An 8,718-nucleotide genomic window follows, 5' to 3' on the forward strand; every position below is an offset into this window, starting at 1 on the left:
TAGTTCCTAGCCCTTAATACTCGGTAATATATCCACTTATCAAGATGGACTCTCGTTGAAGATCAGCAAGATCAACCAACAGATCCATATAAGGAGCCATGGACTCATCCATTGAAGACTAGCAAGGTCAATCAACCAGATCCATGCCCGATTTCAAAAAACAACTCCTACTCTTGTTCCAATATCTTCCTCGACGCACGCGTGGGTATCCTAGGCGACCCAGAGCCCGAGCACCGTATGGTCAGCACCCTCTAGGATCCTTCGTCGCAAGTGACCTAGCGCTTCACTCATAGGACGCTTCCTTGGCCCCTCATCCACCGTACCGGAAGCTCACCATTTTAATCGCACCGAGGCTGGTCAAGACCTCGGCCGACCTTGCTACGCGAGACGTCCTTCATTGACTCTCCGTCAGCAGTTGCAACTTGATCATCACGACCTTAATCACAAGACGGTCAAAATGCTCCCCCCAGCATTCTTGACATAAAACAATCCTTTACAAATAGCATTTACAAACAGTTTACAAATACAATTTCTATATTAACTCTCATTTTTCCACATTATCCCTCATCAACCCACCTTACTTATTCCACATTCCATATCCACATTCACATCCATACATCCCCATCTACATGCATACATTCATATCTACACGCATACATCCACAACTCCATGCATACATCCACATCCACATTCACATTCACATCCATACATTTATATCTACATGCATACATCCACCTCCACATTCACATCCACATCTATACATCTACATCTATACATCTATACATCTACATCTACATGCATACATCCAACTCCACATCTACATGGATACATCCACCTCCACATCTACATGGATACATCCACCTCTACATGGATACATCCACCTCCACATCTACATCTACATGGATACATCCACCTCCACATCTACATGGATACATCCACCTACATCCACATCTACATGGATACATCCACCTCCACATCTACATCTACATGCATACATCCACCTCCACATCTACATCCACATCTACATCTACATGCATACATCCACCTCCACATCCACATCTACTTCTATACATCTACATCTACATGCATACATCCACATCTCCATTCACATCTACATCTATACATCTACATCTACATGCATCCATCCACCTCCACATCCACATCTACATCTATACATCTACATCCACATGTATACATCCACATCTCCATTCACATTAACATCTATACATCTACATCTACATGCATACATCCACATCTCCATTCACATCTACATCTATACATCTACATCTACATGCATCCATCCACATCTCCATTTACATCCTCATCTACACATCTATTTCTACATGCATACATCCACATCTCCATGCATACATCCACCTCCACATCCACATCCACATCCACCTCCACATCCACATCTACATCTACATGCATACATCCACCTCCACATCCACATCTACTTCTATACATCTACATCTACATCTACATGCATACATCCACATCTCTACTCACATCTACATCTATACATCTACATCTACATGCATCCATCCATATCTCCATTTACATCCTCATCTACACATCTATTTCTACATGCATACATCCACATCTCCATGCATACATCCACCTCCACATTCACACTTACATCCATACCTCTACATCTACATGCAAACATCCATATCTCCATGCATAATAATATTCTTTTAATTAATCTAGGATGATAGTTCCTAGAATATGGTAGGAAGTCCTCTTTTTAAACTTTGAATGAAATTATTTTATGCGTAATTTCTATAAAATTTTTGCCATAGCTCCGCTACTATGACTGATAAATCTCAATTTTTTTTCTAAGGGATAAGGCTCATCATTAAAGAATAATTAGAATGGTCTCTAATTGGATCATCAATCCATAATGGATTGAATCATCAATATACATAAACTTAAAGTATAGAAAAAAGCCATTAATTTGGCCTCAAGCATAACTTAATCTTGGATTAAGGAAAAGCCTTATGAAAAGCTTCATTTGGATTGAGAAAGGGTCATGAAGAGTATGACCATTTCTTAAGTGAGAGACAGAAAGACCATTAGAATTAAATATAAATAGAATTTTATGTAATTCTTTACTATCATTAATTAATTAACTTCAATAGCATTTCAAAAACCATATCAATTAAGCTTCTCAAGCTTGAGAGGGGTTGAGAAGAGAGAATCATTGAAAAATTATAGAAAGATCAAAATTCACTATACTTATCTTATAATTTGCTTGATTCTTTGATCACGGTAGAGGCCCCCAACCAATCAATTGGTTTAGTATGTTGATGGAGCCACCAATGGGGATTGAAGAAAGAGAGAAGTATCAAAAACTAGTGAATTATTAAAGAATTCACAGTTCTTGGCTTAGGTAGAGTAGAGTAACAATGCATAAGACATTATATCTTTTTCCACAAGGGAAGGCTTCTATTTATAGGAAAAATTGAGCTCCTAACCAAACAAACTGATTCTAGAATTTTCCAAGTCAGTTTGATTGAATTTGGACTAGATTTGGACCTAGTTTGGTTACTTTTTGATTCGATTTGGTTCCATTTTGATTTGGTTTGGTTCAAGAGATATAAGAGATAAAAATATCACATTATTTTTTAGTTTAAAACTCATTCAAGCATGTGAAGTATGCACCTCCTTTAAAGAACTCCCCTTCCTTACATATGTGTCAAAATTCTATTGCTCATAGTTTTTTTTACTAATAAACCTTGTACATTTTCAACTCTTCATCTTATGTGAAATATGCACCTTCTTTAAAGAACTCCCCTTCCTTACATATGTGTCAAAATTTTATTGCTCATAGTTTTTTACTAATAAACCTTGTACATTTTCAACTCTTCATCTTATGTGAAATATGCACCTTCTTTAAAGAACTCCCCTTCCTTACATATGTGTCAAAATTTTATTGCTCATAGTTTTTTACTAATAACCCTTGTACATTTTCAACTCTTCATCTTATGTGAAATATGCACCTTCTTTAAAGAACTCTCCTTCCTTAAATATGTGTCAAAATTTTATTGTTCATAGTTTTTTACTAATAAACCTTGTACATTTTCAACTCTTCATCTTATGTGAGCATTTACTCATTTTTGGGTATCTTCTTTTACAATTTGGATTTATCTCCTCCCTACACATGGATTGATGCTATTGGCCCATAGGAACCTTAATTAGACCATAATCCAAAAAAAAAATTCTGAAAATCTAGACCCTTAGACTAAGGTTCTTTATACCTATTTCCAATTAATTCCAATTGCACATTGAAAAATTCTTTTTGAATTTCTGTTTCAGGGGAACTTATTTTAATAAGATGAGTTATTTTTTTATCCCAAAATATTCATAATCTGAATATTCTCTCTCTAGAATAATTTTCTCTCTCTAGGCTAAAACAGTTAGAAACAAGGTCTTTATATTTCTGAAGAGGGATTGATTACAGGGGAAGATACTAGACATCAAAAAGGGGGTTGGGGGAGGAATTTTACATTCTATCCCACTTAAAAAATGCGAGATGTCCTCATCTCGCAAACTGGGATAATTTCGCAAGATGCACGAATATGAGACAGAGAAAAATTTTAATCAAGATTAAACACCAAGAAAAGTCTTAAAGAAAGCAAGGTAAGAACAAGATTTAAACTTTATTCATTCTCGGAACTTATACAGTAAAGATAGAAGAACTCTTTACACTTCCATAAGCCCGTCCATCATATGGTCACAAAAGCAGCACTCACAAGCTGCACAAGTATAGGGTAACTCATCTATGGGAATGATTCTGCTGGTTATTGCCGCACCTATCTCAGTGGTATGAGGTGATCTAACAAAAGGACCTCTGAGAGGCAAGCCAAAAACGGGATAAAGGCATATCTTCCCATGAGGAAGAAAACACGCCAGTAAGAAGACCCGCTCAGAAAACCCAAGATGCCTTGATCTCATGACGCAGTAGTATATCGGGGACCCAAACCCAAAGCTTCAATAACCATGGCCAAGCGGACATTGTTACGAAAGTGCTGCTGACCCCAGGGTGTTACCCTAGTTATGTTTTGATAGGTCCGCCATTTGGTCTGAGCTACAGAAGTTCCTAGGTGAGGAAAAAGTGAGCGCTCATACTATTCTATAAAGTCTTTCTTCACAGACTCTCTTGCGTCTTGAAGGTGAGAAATCATCAGGGATAAAACTAATTCCTGTTGCCAAGCCATGAAGGAGATTAAGAAAGAAAGGAGATTGATGGGAGTAAGATTACTGTCAGCGACAAGTAAAAGTTACGACTTATATAAAGGAAGGAGCTAGCGTAACTTAGAAGCCAACGGTAACTTGCCACTAAAGTTTTACCGTCTTTCCATGATTTGGGTTTGGCACATTTTTCTATAGAAGGCATTAAGAATTTTGAGATGAGGAGATAAAAGAAGCTTGTAGGCTAAGTCACCTACTTTCATTGAATTCAGATATAAGGGTCACAATATCTGGGGGATAACTTCTTATACTCCCCAAGAGATAAAGAACTTCTTTTGGGCCGTACTCGAATGAAAACCAAAACCTTGGTATCCAAAACACCGATTCTCACTTCTGAACTCATTGTTCTAAATCTTTAAAACAGGTGGGACTCCTGAGAAGTATTCTAGGGAAAGGGTCTTCCTTTTTTTAAACAGAAACTTTCTTTTATTTTAGAGAGGAAATAATTATAAGATCAGAAAGGAAGATTCTTACTCCAGTATACCTCGAAGGTTGGGGAGGAATCTTACATTCTACCCCACTTAAAAAGTGCGAGATGTCCTCATCTCGCAAGGTAGAGGACAGCTCTTTTTCTTAAGATCCAATTTTATTCTGGGGTTCCTTATATTCTGGTCAACCTAACAGAACACTGGGATAAATATCCCTTATATAGAACTCATCATTAAATAACAATTCATTCAGATCATATCATTCATATCTTTAACATGATAATGATCCATTAGACCGAAAAGTTTCCTTCAGAACATTCCTCCACGGAAATTTCAGTCAAGCAAGTTCTCAATCTGACATCCCTTAACTTGATCTACCGGTCAAGTATTAACAGTAGCAATCTAACAGCACAACCCACTAACCTCATAGTGATTTGTTGAATTCATTATCATCATTCTAGTTATGAATATCATCACAGGGACTCGTCCCATTCCCCCTCTCATTATATTTCAACTAATTTTTAAAAATCAACATTTTTCAATCAGCATTTTCAATCAGAATCCAAATCAATTCATCAATTCTCAAACAGAATTAAAAATCATATCAATCACACTCGAAATCATCATCTAGATAGCATTAACGCTTATAATTTCAAGTCTTAGATTTACTCGTATATACTGTCAGTAAAGAGCTGCAGTATACTCTCGGTACATACGAGTAGTCACGGCCCTTGGAATTATAAGGTAAATACTATCATGTCTAGGCCTCAAGCAAGTCAGGGATTCTATATAATTGCGGTACTTCCATCTGAAGACCCAATTACCAAATTACGAGTTTCAGTTTGAATATCAGATTGTATGAATTATCTCACACAATTATAACCTTTTTGTGTTTCTTGATAAATTTTTGATATATTTGTCTTCTCAGTTGATCTTTATTAACCAAATGCTCTGATACCAACTGTAAGATCCCTGTTCCCACCGAGCAACAGATTCGGGATACTAGCAGCGGAAGTAGCACTTCTCGCGCGGGACAGGGGTCCCACATTCGGGGCCTCACCCACGGATATCCGGATAAGAGACTAATCCGTCGATTGCTCCAAAACCGAACCCGGAAAACTTCCTTTACCGGAAAGCACGGGTGATTCCACCAGGATAACTTTTTACTCTAACGTAGTCAAGATCATTTCTGATCGAGCTGATCCAATTGCATCTATAAGATACATGGTCAGATTAAGGAAGAAACTTGCACTTGGATCATTGGGATCAACGCTTTTTTCCCCATTCAAGAGGCACAGCCGTTGATTCCTATCCATAGAACAGTTACTGTCCGGGATTTATTTTATCTATCGTAAAAACAAAAGTTTGAGTCTCGATTTACGGATCCATCAGTCCAGCCTAACCCCATCCGATCCCATGGGTTAGCCAACCGCCCAACCACTGTAGTGATGGGATCCAATTAAGAATTTGGTTAGGTTTTGTCCCGGGTACCAAGGAAAAGAGTTCCAAGGCCCCCTAGCCGGATGTTCATGCAAAAATAAAACTAGTCACACCACTCACACACTCAATATGAAATTGCCTTTTCACAGATTCAACTAGTTTAAAACAATCCTTTAATAAAACCATAGTATCACTCATTACAATCTTCCAATTTATCCAATTGATTCTTAATTTCCCATCATTCCTTCATCAGAGTATCTATGGCATCATTGGCAACTAGAACGCTCAGGGGCCGTTTCGATAGTTCCTAGCCCTTAATACTCGGCAATATAATCACTTATCAAGATGGACTCTCGTTGAAGATCAGCAAGATCAACCAACAGATCCATATAAGGAGCCATGGACTCATCCATTGAAGACCAGCAAGGTCAATCAACCAGATCCATGCCCGATTTCAGAAAACAACTCCTACTCTTGTTCTAATATCTTCCTCGACGCACACGTGGGTATCCTAGGCGACCTAGAGCCCGAGCACCGTATGGTCAGCACCCTCTAGGATCCTTTGCAGGTGACCTAGCGGTTCACTCATAGGCCGCTTCCTTGGCCCCTCATCCACCGTACCGGAAGCTCACCATTTTAATCGCACCGAGGCTGGTCAAGACCTCGGTCGACCTTGCTACGCGAGACGTCCTTCATTGACTCTCCCCGTCAGCAGTTGTAACTTTATCATCACGACCTTAATCACAAGACGGTCAAAATGCTCCTCCCAGCATTCTTGACATAAAACAATCCTTTACAAACAGCATTTACAAACAGTTTACAAATACAATTTCTATATTAACTCTCATTTTTCCACATTATCCCTCATCAACGCACCTTACTTATTCCACATTCCATATCCACATTCACATCCATACATCCCCATCTACATGCATACATTCATATCTACACGCATACATCCACAACTCCATGCATACATCCACATCCACATTCACATTCACATCCATACATTTATATCTACATGCATACATCCACCTCTACATTCACATCCACATCTATACATCTACATCTATACATCTATACATCTACATCTACATGCATACATCCAACTCCACATCTACATCCACATCTACATGCATACATCCACCTCCACATCTACATCCACATCTACATCTACATGCATACATCCACCTCCACATCCACATCTACTTCTATACATCTACATCTACATGCATACATCCACATCTCCATTCACATCTACATCTATACATCTACATCTACATGCATCCATCCACCTCCACATCCACATCCACCTCCACATCTACATCTATACATCTACATCTACATGCATCCATCCACCTCCACATCCACATCTACATCTATACATCTACATCCACATGCATACATCCACATCTCCATTCACATCTACATCTATACATCTACATCTACATGCATCCATCCACATCTCCATTTACATCCTCATCTACACATCTATTTCTACATGCATACATCCACATCTCCATGCATACATCCACCTCCACATCCACATCCACATCTACATCTACATGCATACATCCACCTCCACATCCACATCTACATCTATACATCTACATCTACATCTACATGCATACATCCACCTCCACATCCACATCTACTTCTATACATCTACATCTACATGCATACATCCACATCTCTACTCACATCTACATCTATACATCTACATCTACATGCATCCATCCACATCTCCATTTACATCCTCATCTACACATCTATTTCTACATGCATACATCCACATCTCCATGCATACATCCACCTCCACATTCACACTCACATCCATACCTCTACATCTACATGCAAACATCCATATCTCCATGCATAATAATATTCTTTTAATTAATCTAGGATGATAGTTCCTAGAATATGGTAGGAAGTCCTCTTTTTAAACTTTGAATGAAATTATTTTATGCGTAATTTCTATAAAAAATTTGCCATAGCTCCGCTACTATGACTGATAAATCTCAATTTTTTTTCTAAGGGATAAGGCTCATCATTAAAGAATAATTAGAATGGTCTCTAATTGGATCATCAATCCATAATGGATTGAATCATCAATATACATAAACTAAAAGTATAGAAAAAAGCCATTAATTTGACCTCAAGCATAACTTAATCTTGGATTAAGGAAAAGCCTTATGAAAAGCTTCATTTGGATTGAGAAAGGGTCATGATGAGTATGACCATTTCTTAAGTGAGAGAGAGAAAGACCATTAGAATTAAATATAAATAGAATTTTATGTAATTCTTTACTATCATTAATTAATTAACTTCAATAGCATTTCAAAAACCATATCAATTAAGCTTCTCAAGCTTGAGAGGGGTTGAGAAGAGAGAATAATTGAGAAATTATAGAAAGATCAAAATTCACTATACTTATCTTATAATTTGCTTGATTCTTTGATCACGGTAGAGGCCCCCAACCAATCAATTGGTTTAGTATGTTGATGGAGCCACCAATGGGGATTGAAGAAAGAGAGAAGTATCAAAAACTAGTGAATTATTAAAGAATTCACAGTTCTTGGCTTAGGTAGAGTAGAGT

Source organism: Cibotium barometz, chromosome 14 (assembly GCF_041138505.1).
Source record: "Cibotium barometz isolate CiBa-2024 chromosome 14, ASM4113850v1, whole genome shotgun sequence".
Lineage (NCBI taxonomy): Eukaryota > Viridiplantae > Streptophyta > Polypodiopsida > Cyatheales > Cibotiaceae > Cibotium > Cibotium barometz.